Source organism: Engystomops pustulosus, chromosome 4 (assembly GCF_040894005.1).
Source record: "Engystomops pustulosus chromosome 4, aEngPut4.maternal, whole genome shotgun sequence".
NCBI classification, from domain to species: domain Eukaryota; kingdom Metazoa; phylum Chordata; class Amphibia; order Anura; family Leptodactylidae; genus Engystomops; species Engystomops pustulosus.
The window spans coordinates 64,182,868-64,199,080 of record NC_092414.1 but is presented as its reverse complement, the minus strand read 5'-3'; positions in this window follow the sequence as shown (position 1 = coordinate 64,199,080).

The following is a 16,213-nucleotide window of genomic DNA, read 5'->3' as shown; positions in this document are numbered from 1 at the left end:
ATATACACACATGCGGGGCACATTTACTAAGGGCCGTGCGGCAGTTTTCTGTCAGACTTTGCGCGTTCTTTTAGGTGCAGACGGCTTGCACCTAAAAGCGGCTCTTCATTTGACACAAAATGGGGACGTTCCGGTGCTCAGTCAGACTGTGCACCAAATTTAACATGCAAAGTCAGATAGAATTGTGTTGCCCTCCCCATGTTAAAGGTGCACCAAAAAATTAGTGGTGCACTCTGGTGCACTCAGTGCAGGGAGCGCTATTTTCATGAAGAACGTTCTCCAGAAATCAGGAATCTGGGCCCCCCTGCATTATACATAGGCAAACTGTTCGTAGTAAATGTGCCCCACACAGTTCTACACTTAAACACACACTTTTATATACTCTTACACACATACATGTATACACTCATATGCACACATTTATTTTTCTGTGGGTGGCTCTGTTGGCGGACTGGCCGCTGTGCGGGTGAACAGACCTGCGGGAGACATTGCGTGCGTGCGGGCAAGCGGCGGAAGCCTATGCCCGCGGTTCGGCATGAAATAGATATATATATATATATATATATAAAATACTGCACATTGCACATCATAATATGCATATAACATGTATGTTATGTATATATGCTGTATATGTGTGTTTATCTGTGATGTGTATATGCTGTATATGTATATAGTGTACGGTGTGCATATACTGTATATGGCACTGTATGTATATGTGTATATGTTCCATGTGTGTGCGTGTTTGTGTAAGAGTGTACACATGTGTGTGTATGAGTGAAGAACTGTATAGAAATGCTTGTGTATATATGAGTGTAATATGTATATTTTAAGTGGGAAGCGGGCCCCATTCAGAAGTCTGCTATGGGGCACTGCCTCTGTGATCATGCCTTATTGTACGATTACATCTTTTAAATGAATACAGCAGCAATATATATATATATATATATAACCCAGTGGCTACATGATGTGAAGTGATGAGTAAAACCTGTGAAGTAAAAATGAATATATTACACTCCACAAATGGAAATATTCAATGCTTCCTCCGGCTTTTACACATTTTTCTCATGTGCAACATAAATGAAAATGTAACAGATTCAAGTTGCTTTCAGATGCTCTTTTATATACGTATGTGATCTGCCTGGTAGCGTTAAATAATTAATCTTTTCCATTGCCCTTGCTCGCAGACTACTGATGACTGTATAGCTGTTGGTTCATCTCAGGTCACTGCCATGACATGACCATTCATTTTTGGCTTCATGCTGCTTTAGTGAAATGCTTGAAGACCCTTACACAGAATGTGTTTATATTAATCCAGTACAGGCCATAAATCTGAACCTTCCTGGCACTGGCACAGTCATAAATCACTTTCCTTGCAGTAGTTTTGCTGTACATTACCTTTTACATTATGACAGAATTGGTGCAACCTTTAGTTCAACACAAAAGAAAGACTGAGCTATTTTCTGAGTTCATCAACTGCATCTAATACTTGTTTCTTTTCAACTCACTAGAGTTACACACAATGGTAAAACGTGTCCCAATTTGCTGAGGGCATCAAATCCAGCATGTCAATTACCCCTCTAACTTTGCTAAGGTTATAAATCATAACCCCTGTGTTCATTTTATAGAGCGGTTATAAAACTATTCTCCAGAGAACAGGATCTGCCCTTCCCACAAATTTCTTTTTGTAACCTGTCTGACTAGATAATAAAATTTCAAAAAAATGTATTTTCTACCTACTATAGGACTTCCTAAAATATAATATGATTCAAATGTGCTCTGATATATGATAATCTTTTATAAAATTTTATTAGTTTGAACTGTTTGAGACAAACATAGTTGGTACACAAATCCTGGATTGTGCAGTCATAAGATTTCACAAACTGACCCCATTGCCATGGAAGTAACCCCAAGCATTATAGTGATATATGATACAAGGAGTGCCTTCTTCTATCATTATGATGCTCTGATGTGTAAAGGGCCAGGATGAGACATTTTGGTGCCCTAGGCAAAAACCAGTGCACCGCGGGCTTCAGAGAATTAAAAAGTAAAAAAAAATGCAAAATAAAGATACATCTGCCCCAATGGTTCAGTAAGGCATTAGTGAAATTCATGATGTGGAAAACAACATCAGTGTGAAAGAGCCCTTAGTACCCATGGTCAATTAATCCCCATGCAACACCCCCCCTTCCCCACGCCACATCCAAACAATAATTTTCCATGATAGCACAAAATCTATATTTCATCCTGAATGCTCAATTTAGTCCCCTTCTTAACCATACTAATCTAATTATGAATACATTGTCCTGGCGAACCTATACAAAACAACCCCCCCCCCCCCCACAGCCACCCATCCTAAACATGATGGGGCACATTTACTAAGGGCTGTTTGCTCGTTTTCTGTCAGAGTTTGCACATTCTTTCTTGTGCAAACTGCTTGCCCATGTATTCAAAAAGGGTTTGCACCACATTTGTGTTACAAGCGAATCTATTCTGTGGCAGCTGCACATGACACAAATTTCTGCACTGAAGGGAAATTCCAGTGCTCAGTTGGACCGTTCACCAGATTTAACCTACAAGGTCCGACAGTAATGTGCTGCACGCCCTATGCTAAAGCTGCACAAAAAAATTTGGAACCCTCTGTACTATACAAAGACAAACTGCAAACAGTGCAGTTTGCACTGTTCTTCGTAAATGCCTCCTGATGTCTCCTACCACCTTCACCTTCAAGACAAGTAGCCAGAGTTCTCCATGAGTAGACCGCTAATTAAGGACGCCTTGTAGGCATGTGGAGAATTATAACCATTTATGCTCCACTACGGGTTTCTGGTAAAATATGTAAATAAGTTTTCCAGGATGACATAAGGGAAACCACACTTCTTTTAGCTACCTGGTAATGCAATTTCCTTGACATATCAAGCATGACCTTCAGGAAGCCTAATGACATGATGCAGGATTTAAACAAAACCAGTATATCTATTCCAAAAGGAACAAATTCCTTCAGCAATAGAGGAAGGAGCAGGAGGTAAATGGAGGGGGGGGAGTTAAAAGCAGAGCTGCATCTATCAGCTATTACCAGTGGCAGTGTCGTATTAAGTTTCCCATGTGCCCCGGGCTTTCCAATGAGTCCCTTTTTACTGAAATGTCCACCAGCAGGGTCCCCCTTTACTGAAATGTCCACCAGCAGATCCCCCCTTTCCACTCCAGATGACCCCCTTTAATGAAATGTCAACTCCAGATGCCCCCTTTAATCATAGTCATAGTGATGCGGCCGGGCCGGAAGAGCAGAAGATGGACCTGCGGGCCAAGGTGGAGCCGGAAGGTGAGCACAGTTATTTTTTAATTTTTTTAGACTGATGGCAGACCTTCATATAGGGCCCAGGTATGTGCGGGCTTGGGCCCCTCCCAAGACAAAGGCGTTCACCCGCCCATACCGCCTATATGAAGATCCGCCATTGACCAGTGGTATGATCTTGTTTTAATGTTTGTTTCTCCAGTTTTATAGCATAAGCTCAACATTTTTATATTGCTCTCTTATGAAAATGATCTTACATCTACTTCAGTCACGTTTTACACATGGACACTAGATCATACAATGAAAACTTATCCAGCTTTTGTTTGAAAATTTAGCGAAATGCATATTCAGAACATGTCCCTTGTAGCAACTAGAAATATAAAGATGCGCATTCACCAGTGCAAGTGCCAATTACAGTTATTTGCTGATCTACACTTGGATTATGCTATTGTTTCAGGTTGCATGTCCAGGTGCAGACTGGCAATTAACAGGAAACCACAAGCAGTAGAGGTGGCTATGAACACTCATGTAATAGCACACGTTACAGATTACACACAGATTTTGTTGCAGGATAATACAGTGGCATTAAAGTGAATGTGATTTGGAAGAAGTAATGTAGACGATGCATTTATTTTCCGCTCTGTGCAGAAAATACAATAATGATGAAAAAATCTGCATCAAATTCGCACCATTATGCAGATTGGTTCTGATTAGGACATGCTCCACTCTTCAATGGGTCAGTCACGTGAGCAGTTAAAATAACAGCCCTGATTCATCCTTCTGTTCATAAAACTAACTGATATAAAACTAACTAAGACTACATTCACACGATGTATGCCCGCCGTACCTTAGTACACGGCGCCGTATCACAGGGAAAAGAAAGGACATGTCCTATTTTTTCCCGGGCTACGGAGTGGTACGGTGCCGCACGTGCAGGGCCGTGAGCCCATAGAAGTGTATGGGGGACGTATATCGGCCGTACATACGTCGTCCATATATACGTCCCCCATACATGTGTGTGAATGCAGCCTAACACTGACAATTTTTAGTTCTATAGACCCAATAAATGAATACATTGTTATAACCTTCTAAAACAAATAAATAAATGAGAAGCTGTATAATTACAAGACATGGTTAAGTAATAGTAGGCATAAACCACAGACAATTACATCAACTTTATACATTTCCAATGTAATTTTCTAAATAAGAAAAGGCAATACAATTTTTCCTAATTATGTTGGTCACTTTGGTTGACGTATATTATTAGAAGTTTTAAAGAAAAAATGTCAAAAGATCTTTGTCTTGGTTAGGTTAAATTAACATGGAACCTACAAAGGTTTTTTTTTTCTCTTTTAGGCTCTGTTTACAAAGCCTAACTTCTGTTCATGTCATGACCGCAATGCTGATCAGTGTTTGAAGGTTTGCCAATAAATCCTGGAGATCCTATGAATTCAGAGTATGTTACGCCTGCTGTGAAAAAGCCCTAAAAGAAACAAAAAAAATGTAGTATAATCGGTCTTTCTTTGAGAAATATATTTTTCTTTAAGTAAAAATATAAAGGACATTTATTAATTCATAGTACAGTATGTTGTATCAAATTCTGACCTTTAAAATAGATAGTGTGTTCTTAATAAAATGATGCTCTCATAGGAGTAGAAAAATATGTAATTTTTACCTAAAAATTTTACCTATACTTGTGAGTGTGGTGGAGTTTGCTTGGATATGGGAGTGAACTCTAATCTGTGGTGCATTAGCCTCACTATTTTATGATCCAACTTCTTCATTCAACAGTAGAATGGAAAAGACAAGTGGACACCATGAAAAGTCCACCTTGAGGAGATCAACGTCCACATTTGCGTGACAGGGTGTGGAAGAGTGTGAGAAGGATAGAGGGGAGGATGATGCTGGTAGTATTAGCAAAGTCTGTAGGTATTTAGGTTTATTAATGTGCTACGCTCTGAATTACAATGAGCTGCAGTGTTAGAGCGGTTTTGTACAATGTGGGATGGCTGGGCCTTGTGGTGCACTGCAGCCTTACTCACTGACTTGTCATGGTCTCAGGTTGACACAAGGGCTTCCACAGGAACCGACTACTCTCTGGCTCTAGCCTGTAACCTTTCTTTCTTCTGGGCGCTGCTGTACAGGTTTTTAGGAGGGCTATGCCAATGTTTGTGGTGGTCAGCGGTGTGGACCAGTAATTCCCACAGATGCAACCCATGAAACTGCTTTCCAACCAGACAAAAAGTTGCTGAGGAGGAGGCTATGTAACAATAACTCTTTTACTGATAACTTACAGGCACTTGTACAGTCCAGTTACATATAGATCATAATACTGGCGGCCTTAAATGAATAACTGTGCTTGTGGGTGGAGAGATAAACTGTGGTTTCTGAAAGCCATCTATCACTATGAGTGGGAGGTAGTTGGGCCCTGTAATAACATAATCCTGACTTTCCCAATAGTGCTTGAGTCCTTTTCCTCCCTGTATGTTAGGGAACTTTCTAGGTTGAGCCAAAAGCTACTACTTGCTGTTCCTAAAGTAATCCAAATATCCATGTTCACCTTCCCCTTTGAATCCAAGAAAGATACAGCAAAGAGAAATATGTATACTTTGCCACACAATGGGGGTCATTTATTAAGGGCCCGATTCGCGTTTTCCCGACGTGTTACCCGAATATTTCCGATTTGCGCCGATTTTCCCTGAATTGCCCCAGGTTTTTGGCGCACGCGATTGAATTGTGGTGCATCGGCACCGGCGTGCACGTGACAGAAATCGGGGGGCGTGGGCGAACTAAAACCAGACGGATTCGGAGAAACCGCCGCATTTAAAAAAAAGAAAGTGTCGCTGGACACGCACTTACCTTCACCAGGAATAGGATCGTGAACTCCGGCGGACCTCGGCGGACTTCAGCGCAGCAGCGACACCTGGTGGACGTCGGAGGAATCGCCGGAAGACCCGAATCCACCGCAGAGAACGCGCTGCTGGATCACGAATGGATCGGGTAAGTAAATCTGCCCCAATATACTCAAGTCCACTTGCGTTCAGGATTTCCCACTTACAGCAGAGGTACCTTTTGTTTCTGTGCAAAGCACACTCTCACTTTCACCTCTACCTATTGTTCTTCTTTCCCATTATATGTAACTGACAGACTTATCTGGCCAAAACCAGTTTCCACCTACCAACTGAACAACCACTCCTCCCATCCTGTTACAGGTGGGGTTTGTGGATTTGACCCATATTAGCATGCCCCACCTACCTTCCAGGAAACAGGAAAGTACTAACACTACCTGTGTGTGAGTATAGTGTAGCTTCGATGCAACCCATTCTCTGCCTACCAATTACGATGGTACAAGGAATAAATAAGACAGTTTACATAAGAACATGTTACCTCATGAAACATATAAAATACCACTTGTGTACAGGGGGCCACCCCAGGCCCAGCCACATAAATTGCTCTCTGGTGCGCTACAAACATGTATTTGGAAATGATGAAGCTTAACCTAGCCCCTCCGTGACATGGCTAGTGTAGCCGACCAGGCTGATAAGCTTAATCTTAAAAGTTTATTTTAAAAAGGAAGGAGCATGGCAGCACAAGCCCTACCCAATAAATAAATAAAGAAAAGACAACCAAGCTCTTTTTGGATAAATAATGGCCGTGGTGTTTATTAAAGGGTGACTTAAAATGAATCCATTAAATAATTTAATAAATAAATAAATTCATTACTAATAAATCATTAAATATTACTAAAGCAAAATAACTTCAATTTTATTAATAAAAACCCAGTCCACCCAGCATTGCTGGGTGACAATGCCCTACTAACGAACACCACGACAGTTCATAAGCCAAGAAATAGGGAGGGAGGGTGGGTCTCTTCTCTTCTTCACAAACGACGTCTTCTGGCAATCGCCGCCCGGCAACAGCCGTTTAAGTACTTTCCTCCCCAGCGCAGCAGCCAATCATGAAGATGCCGACATTTATCTGCCCGGAGACCCCGAACGTTCCAGAACGGATAAACCAACTCACGAGCAAACAGAGGTGGGTCAGATTAAACCAAAAACCCCAAAAACACAACTAATGTAAGTTCAACCTAAATAAATAATTAATAAATTTTAACATAAACCGGGAGGGCTGTGGGGCCATGTGTCCCCCAGATTAGTCAATCCTGGGGGGCCCCTATTTCATGGCAGCACAAGCCCTACCCAATAAATAAATAAAGAAAAGACAACCAAGCTCTTTTTGGATAAATAATGGCCGTGGTGTTTATTAAAGGGTGACTTAAAATGAATCCATTAAATAATTTAATAAATAAATAAATTCATTACTAATAAATCATTAAATATTACTAAAGCAAAATAACTTCAATTTTATTAATAAAAACCCAGTCCACCCAGCATTGCTGGGTGACAATGCCCACAAGCCACGCGCTATAAGCGCGAGGCCCCCCCAAAACACCGCAGCCATAGATCTAATATGTTTTCAAAACTAGAATTTAAAATATCATTCCCAATATCGGACAAATGAACAAAGTCCGATATGTACAAACCGTACTCGAAACCCTCTAACTCCACATGCCTATAACTGAAACCACCTAAATTGGGAAGGTATTTAGCCACTGCCCTATTTATCCTTTTCCGAATTTTCTCAATAAACGTGCATTGCCCGAAAGCATAAATGAGCCTAGGTACTATTTCCGAAAAGACAATAAAAGTGTCAGGAAACATACCTTTGATCAACACGAAATCTCTCTTCATGGCCCACAGCAGATCCATAGTCTTTAGTTTACCTAAATCGTTACCTCCAAGGTGTAGAATTAAAAGATCTGGGGAAGGCAATGACACTGCAGATTCGCGCAATACCCCCAGCAAATCCTTCCACTTTAAACCCCTTTTTCCTATCCAGGAAACAAAAAATTGCTTCTCATTTAAAGATAAGTTAGTAGAATACGGCCTAGCTTCAGCCCGCTTCTGGGCCCAATATACAAAAGAGTGTCCCACTATCCAAATAATAATACGACGATCTGTAAAGACAAAATTAACGAGAACCTATGATTAACTCAGGTCTAACATAAAGTCTAAATCTATTGGATGACCATCTACCAATATTTTTAATAATGCCCTCCCCGAGCCCCAAAGATGCCGCTTCAGTTGCAGCTCCAATACGAAACGAATGTGCGGAAAAATTCTCTTCGACAATACCCAACTGTAAAATACACTTTTTTAGTACTGCATTAAACTGAAAACCAGTTAACAAGGATCCATCAAAATGAATAAAGAGGTAACTACCTACCGCAGGCCTAATATTCAACCAGGATTTTATATTAGCCACAGGACACAAAGGTGAATCAACTAATCTAGCTAGCTTAATGACCGCTCCACGACCGCTCTGGTCCGTTTTAGAGCGACGAAGCAAAATCCGCACAAATAGGGGGCAACAAAAAACATCCTGTAACAGTAACCCAGAAGGCTTATACTTACTGATAGAAACCAATTCACTAATTCTAAAAGCCCCAAAAAAAGCGAAAATAAAAGCAGCACGAAAAAGAATTACCTCAAAGGTATCAGAACAAACAACTGGCAAAACTTTCCAAATTTTATTCAATAACGCAAAAGAAATAGGCCGTCTCCTAACCCTCATAGGCTCGGATTTTTTATATCCCTTAACTAATTGTTTTACCAAGAAATGAGAAGACAAAGGAGATAAACCCCTTACCTTAAAGAAAAATGAAATACCAGCTAAAGTCTTAGATATATATGAAGAAGACAACTTCAAGGTCATTAAAGAACAAACAAAACTCAAACATACATTTAAATCATCCGAAAAACAATCCACCTTATTTTCTTGGCAAAAATAAAACCAACGTTGCCATGCAGCCTCATAACAGGCCCATGTATTATCTGATAAAGACTTCCTTAAGCACTCAAAGATTACACCCATATCAGATTCCACAGATGACCAGGGCAAGGTATCCCAAATTCTTCCGCCTCTGGAACTAGGCTCTTGAACTTCTCCATCTGGCAACGAGATAAAGCATCAGCGATAATATTAGATCTACCTTCTACATACTTAGCTTTTAACCAAATATTACGTTCCAAACAAATAAGCAATAAATGCCTGAGTAATCGAACCACCATGTCACACTTAGATGATAAAGAATTAATAGCAAAGACCACCCCTTTGTTATCAGAAAATAATAAAATTCTCTTATTAACAAAATACTTACCCCAAATAACTACAGAAACTACCACCGGGAATAATTCCAATACAACTATGTTTTTTGTAACCTTGCTAGTATGCCAAGATTCAGGCCAAGGTTCAGCAGACCACCTCCTATCAAAGTACGCCCCATACCCTAAACTGCCTGCTGCATCGGTAAATAACGATAATGCATCAGAATCAACAAATTCCGATTGCCAACAAGTATGACCATTAAACTTGTCCAAAAATTGCAGCCATAGGGACATATCATCCTTAATTTCCCTAGTCAACCGAATATGTGAAGATGGGGACCGCAACCCACGTGTAGACATATAAAGTGCTTTACAAAAAACTCTACCCATAGGTATAATCCTAGTCGCGAAATTCAAAGAACCCAGAACTGATTGCATATCCCTAAGAATACACTTACGCTTAGTCAACAATCTAGCCAGTAAGCACTTTATTTTGTCAATCTTATCTTCAGGTAAAGAGAACTCCATCCTATTAGTATCGATGGTAATCCCCAGGAAATCAAGCCTATTACAAGGGACCACTGTTTTTTCCCTTGCTAATGGAATACCGAATACCTCTGTAAGAACACCAAATAAATTCAATAAGTCTAAGCAAACATTAGACCTAGCCGGGCCAACAAAGAGAAAATCATCTAAATAATGCAGAATTCCCCCCTCCTTAGCCAATTGATATAGGACCCATTCCAGAAATGATGAGAAAGACTCAAAATAATAACATGACAAAGTAAAACCCATAGGTAGCATTTTATCAAAATAATAATGGTTATTGAATTGAAAACCTAGTGAGTTGAAACCTACTGGATTAACTGGCAAAAGTCTAAAAGCAGATTTAATATCAGCTTTTGCAATTAGCGCATCCCGCCCGAACTGTCTCAATAGCACAACCGCCTGATCAAAAGTAGAATAACTAACACTAGCATGTGTCTTATCCGTAAAATCATTCAAAGATTGTTTCAAAGGGAATGACAAGTTGTGAATCAACCTAAATGAATTAGGTTCCTTTTTAGGAACCAGACCTAAAGGTGACAACCGGAAATTAATAAATGGAGGTGAGGAAAATGGCCCAGCGATACGACCATCTTTTAACTCCTTTTCTAACTTACCAAATACAACATCAAAATTCGCATTAACAGAACTAGCATTCTCAACCCAAACACAGCCTGAACCTGTAAATGGAGGCACTTCAAAACCATCTGTAAATCCGTTAATCAATAAATTAGCTTTCTGTTTGTCTGGATATACCCTTAGCCATGGGAGCATTCTTTCCAGAATCACTGGCGTCCATGCTTTTTGAAAGCTGCTCCCTGGCGTTCGGGAGTTGAGCTTGGTTTGCCTTTTTAAAACATCGTGACATTGCGTGTGTCCCACTACAGAAGGAACACTCATGGCGATATCTACAGTTCGATCCCCACTTACACTGGGCGTCATTGAATGCGAAACATACACCTTTTCTAAAAACTGAATTCTGTGTATTGGGTGTCTGTCTACTAAGAAATGATTTCTGAGTTATTAAATTCAACCATAAACCTACATCCTTCACTCCCCATTTCAAAGACTTAGGATAAACCGCCAATTTCTGACGAAAAGACTCATCATAAGAACACCAGGACATGCCACCAAAATTACGATAGGCATCCAATATAATGTCCATATGGCGTATCAAACCTCCTACATTCGGGTGACGTTCATTTAGAACGGAAGCATAAATAAAAAATGCTTGTAACCAATTAAATATAGATTTTGAAGGAGAGCGTTTTTTGTCATCATCAGCTTTTTCATTTTTTGACTCAACTTTCACTAACGGCTCCTTAAAAGAAGGCAGCAAAGTAAAAACATCAACATATTCTTCACGCCAAATCTTATCTTTAACTACCATAGGCAAATGAAAGCCTAATGGTGACAATTCACATGGCAAAGCTTCTTTTGCATAGACTTGCATAACACCAATACCTTTATCAATTTCAGGAAGGACAATATCATTATCAACATTAATAACATTATCCATATTTGCAGAATTGACCTCAGAATTAACGGGTAACCATGCATCAGCAGGTGAAGAAACTACCCCTGATTTACTCATGTAATTGAACCATTGCTTCATAAAATCATTAAATAGCCTAGGATTAAAATTATCAATCACATTTGTAGTTTTCTCACCGGTCCGCTGAGATGCTGAACTTCCTCCACTGGGAATTCCTTGAACCGACTCACTTCTAGCTTCACTGGCTGACACAGGAACCACGGACTCCCTACGCTCCCCCGCCCGCTCACCACGGGCAGAATTCTTTTTATTCCCACCTGGGTTCGGCAGCACTGGCGGGGAATATGGGACCCGAGACTTCCTTGTCCTCTTCAGTGGCAGCTCACCCTCTTCAACGCCGGCAACACGACCTCTTCCAGCTTGCTCCTCTACCGGGTTCCGCGTCTGGCTGCGACAGAACCGCTCACCACCGGGAACAAGCGCAGCCGCGACCGCCTTCCCCGCAGAGCGGGGAATAGAAGCTCTTTTGCATGGCGGCGCAGCGACACTTTCCCCGGCGGGCAGCGGCAGTTCCTCTTCTGTCGCGACAAGGTCTTCGTCAGCTGAAAGGCACGCCTCCTCGATGATGGTACAACTGAGCCTTTCCTCTTCCGGTGCTTCTTCACTCCATTCGCGCGGCGCCACTCGACTTCCTGAAGGCGTTTCTTCATCCCGGCGCCTCTGCTCCAATGTCTTCAGACAGCTCCGGAGGATTTCTTCGCCGCCGCTAGCTCCTGCCTTCCGCATCAGCTCCTGGATAAGCTTCTCCATCTCTTCTCTTCTTCACAAACGACGTCTTCTGGCAATCGCCGCCCGGCAACAGCCGTTTAAGTACTTTCCTCCCCAGCGCAGCAGCCAATCATGAAGATGCCGACATTTATCTGCCCGGAGACCCCGAACGTTCCAGAACGGATAAACCAACTCACGAGCAAACAGAGGTGGGTCAGATTAAACCAAAAACCCCAAAAACACAACTAATGTAAGTTCAACCTAAATAAATAATTAATAAATTTTAACATAAACCGGGAGGGCTGTGGGGCCATGTGTCCCCCAGATTAGTCAATCCTGGGGGGCCCCTATTTCAGGAGGAGAAATGGTCTAATGTTCCAAATTGCCCTACAGTGTCTGTGTCTGGGCTAGCAATAAAAAAAAATCAAGCAGTGCTGTCATTTAGTGAAGACAGCTTTACTGCACATGTATCGGGAACACCAGAGATCACACTCCTATGTGTATTAGATGACTAATTTCTAGGTAAGTATGATTGTTTTCTTAATAGCAACCAGGGATTGAGATGGTATAGGATGATTAGGGACATTAATACCTTTTGCCCACAAACGAGTGCAGTCAGCAAAAATTGTTCCGTAGGCTAAAGGGATCACCCGGCTCAAACCTTTGATCACTGGAATGAACTGATTAAATGAACTGATTTAATTCCAATGATCAGAGGTTCAGGTCGGAAGATGCCTTCAGCACACAAAGAAATTTTCATTGACTCCACTCGTGGGGAATAGGCTTAAACTGCAGCTCCACCAGGGCCTGTAGTTGGTTTAGTATTATCTTGTCAGGTTTAAAGGGGTTAGACTGGTGTGATGTTATATTATAAAGATGCTAGACCAGTAGTGGCAAACCTATGGCACGGGTGCCAGAGGTGGCACTCTGAGCCCTCTCAGTGGGCACTCAGGCTGTTGCCCCAGCACAAAATTCCCCAGACAGGAGGGATCCTCCTACATAACTCAGCATTATTTTAAAGTGAAGCATCTGGGTCTACCAAAGACTGCAAGTGGAGAAGGTGTGGACAGGGTCAGATTATCATTGGAGCCATTGATGCTCCTGTTCTTGGCCCCAAAATTCTTCCTTTTCAGGGGGTTGTTCAAGGGAAGCTCCAATGGAAATCTGAATTTTCCCTCTTTCTGTCAATGATATTGGTTTCCTCAGGACCGTGTGGTACCAAAAGCTGTGGCATACCACAGAACAAGAAGATTGCAATAAGATACTGCTAGAATTGCTGTGTTGGCACTTTCCAATAAATAGGCGGATCTGGGTTGCAGTTTGGGCACTCGGTCTCTAAAAGGTTCGCCATCACTGTGCTAGACTGTAGGATTGCTGACTAATTAGCCAATGTTAATAACATGGAGATTCACGTTACATACCCTTTGTTTAATCCCGTATTCTGTTTGTGTGGATTTAACATGTAGTGTAGGCCTTTAGGGATAAACAAAATGGTTTAAGGCAATAAGTGTTCAATAGCTCCTAATTTCAATATAAAAGCTACCGTATATACTTGAGTATAAGCCAACCCGAGTATAAGCCGAGACCCCTAATTTTAACACAAACTGGAAAAACCTATTGACTCAAGTATAAGCCGAGGGTGGGAAATGCATTTGTCACAGTCCCAGTATATAGCCCACAAGCCCCCATTATATAGCTTGCTAGCCCCCTGTAGTAAATCGCCTGCCAGCCCCTGTAGTATATAGCCAGCAGGCCCCTGTAGTATATAGCCTGCCAGCTTCTGTAGTATATAGCCTGCAAGTCCCCTTTAGTATATAGCCTGCCAGCCCCCTGTAGTATATATCCTGACAGCCCCCTGTAGTATATAACCTGCCAGCCCCCTGTAGTATATAGCCTGCCAGCCCGCTCTAGTATATAGCCTGCCTGCCCCTCTAGTATATAGCCTGCCTGCCCCTCTAGTATATAGCCTGCCTGCCCCCTGTAGTATATAGCCTGCCAGCCTCCTCTAGTGTATAGCCTGCCTACCCCCTGTAGTATATAGCCTGCCCCCAATATAATATATAATGCCTGTAAGAAAAAAACAAAAGGTGTACCCACTTTTTGACGCCCCCCGGCAGTTCCTCTTCTATCCATCGTGGCTCCGGCATCCGCTTTGTGTCCCTGCACAGTCCATTACAGGCACCATGACATCAGCCATTCACTGCCATCATAGTGTGTGTCAGCATGCGGCTGATGTGACGATGCCAGTGATGGACCTGCCAGGGGGGCGTCGGAAGGTGAGTGCACTTTGTTTTTTTTCTTGACTAGAATACAAGCCGAGTAAGGGCTTTTCAGCACATTTTTTTTGCTGAAATACTTGACTTATACTCGAGTATATACGGTAATCTATTTAAGAAGAAATTAAGTAATCATTACAAATTTATATTTCAAGTATTTTAAGAATAACAAAATATCTCAGCTGGGTCTCAGGAGAAAATGGTTCCTAAAATAAAAATGTATAATCTTTCGTTTTTCTTAATAGCATTTAATATTTCACTTCCTTATGTCTTATTTTTAAAAACTGTAACTCTTGAGAACTGAATTATCATAAAATATCAAACATGAGAAAGCTTATTCTTGGAGTAAACTGAAAGTTCAGTAGCCATGGGACCAGACTGTCAAGTTTTTGGCTACAAAGCATCACAATATAAAATATAAAAAACATTTTCAGTGCTCTCAAATGCTAACAGAGGGTTTTAACCCCTTCCTGCACTCTGACGTAACTGTACGTCATAGGATGGCGGCAGGTCCCACACCTTGACTTAGAGTTACATCAAATTAGAAAAGTGAGGTATCTATGTAATTGTACTGACTCATTGAAACCATTAGACCAGGTATGAACTGAGTTTTTTGCTTTAGTCTCTACCAAGACCAATACTAAATCTGTGGTTTGGACGCTTACACCCCACTCTTCGCCCACCCTGCTCCCAGCCTGCTTTTCCACATGACACAGCATCATTTGGGTTGGAGAAATCCAAAGACTGTTGGAGAGGGGAAGATACAAGTGCTTTCTCCACCAGAAAACTGGTGGAGATGGCATAGTGAATCTTTCCCATCGGCTTAAGCCACTTTTGAAATAGTTTGGCAGGAGCATCTCTTCATCGTCCATTTGGAAGACCCATTTGCACCCACACTTTTACTTCCTGGCTGATGTCTTGAGAAGTTGATTCAGTATTGCCACATAATGTTCTGTCATCATGGTGCCATCTATTTTATGAAGTGCATCAGTCTCTCCAGCAGCAAAGAAGCCCATAATATAATGCTGAGGCCCTGTTTTTCACAGTTGGGAAGGGATGGTGTTGTCAGGCTTGCAACTTTCAACAGTTTAATTTTATTTTTGTCAGACCACAGAACATGTCTTCCTGTGTGCAATTGCAAACATTAATCTGCCTTTTCTATGTTTCCTTTTGAGTAATGGCTTCTTCCTGGCAGAGTTGCTTTTTGGCCCACGTTGAGGCAGTACTTTTTTTGCTGTGGATAAGGACACTCTTACCACCTTCAGCCAGGATGAACTAAGTCTTTTGCTATTGCTTTCGGGTTGGTATGCACATTTCGGATCAAATCATGTTTATTTCTGGGAAACGGAAGATACCTCCTTCCTGGGCGGTATTAGGTTTCGAACAATGCCATCTTGTTACTTGCCTATAATTGTTTGTTCAGATGAATGAAGCATGTTCGGGTATCTAAAATTGCACCCAAGGATGAACCCGACTTGTGCAAGTCCATAATTTTATCTTGGCTGATTTCTTTAGTCCTTCCAATGATGATACACAAAAAAGTGTGTCTCAGGTATGCCTTAAAATACATCCACGGGTGTGTCTCTAATAAACTCAGATGTTGCTTTCAAAAGTCTCCAAAGACATGACATCATCATATGGGCAGAAAGTAATATAAATGCCTTAAAAG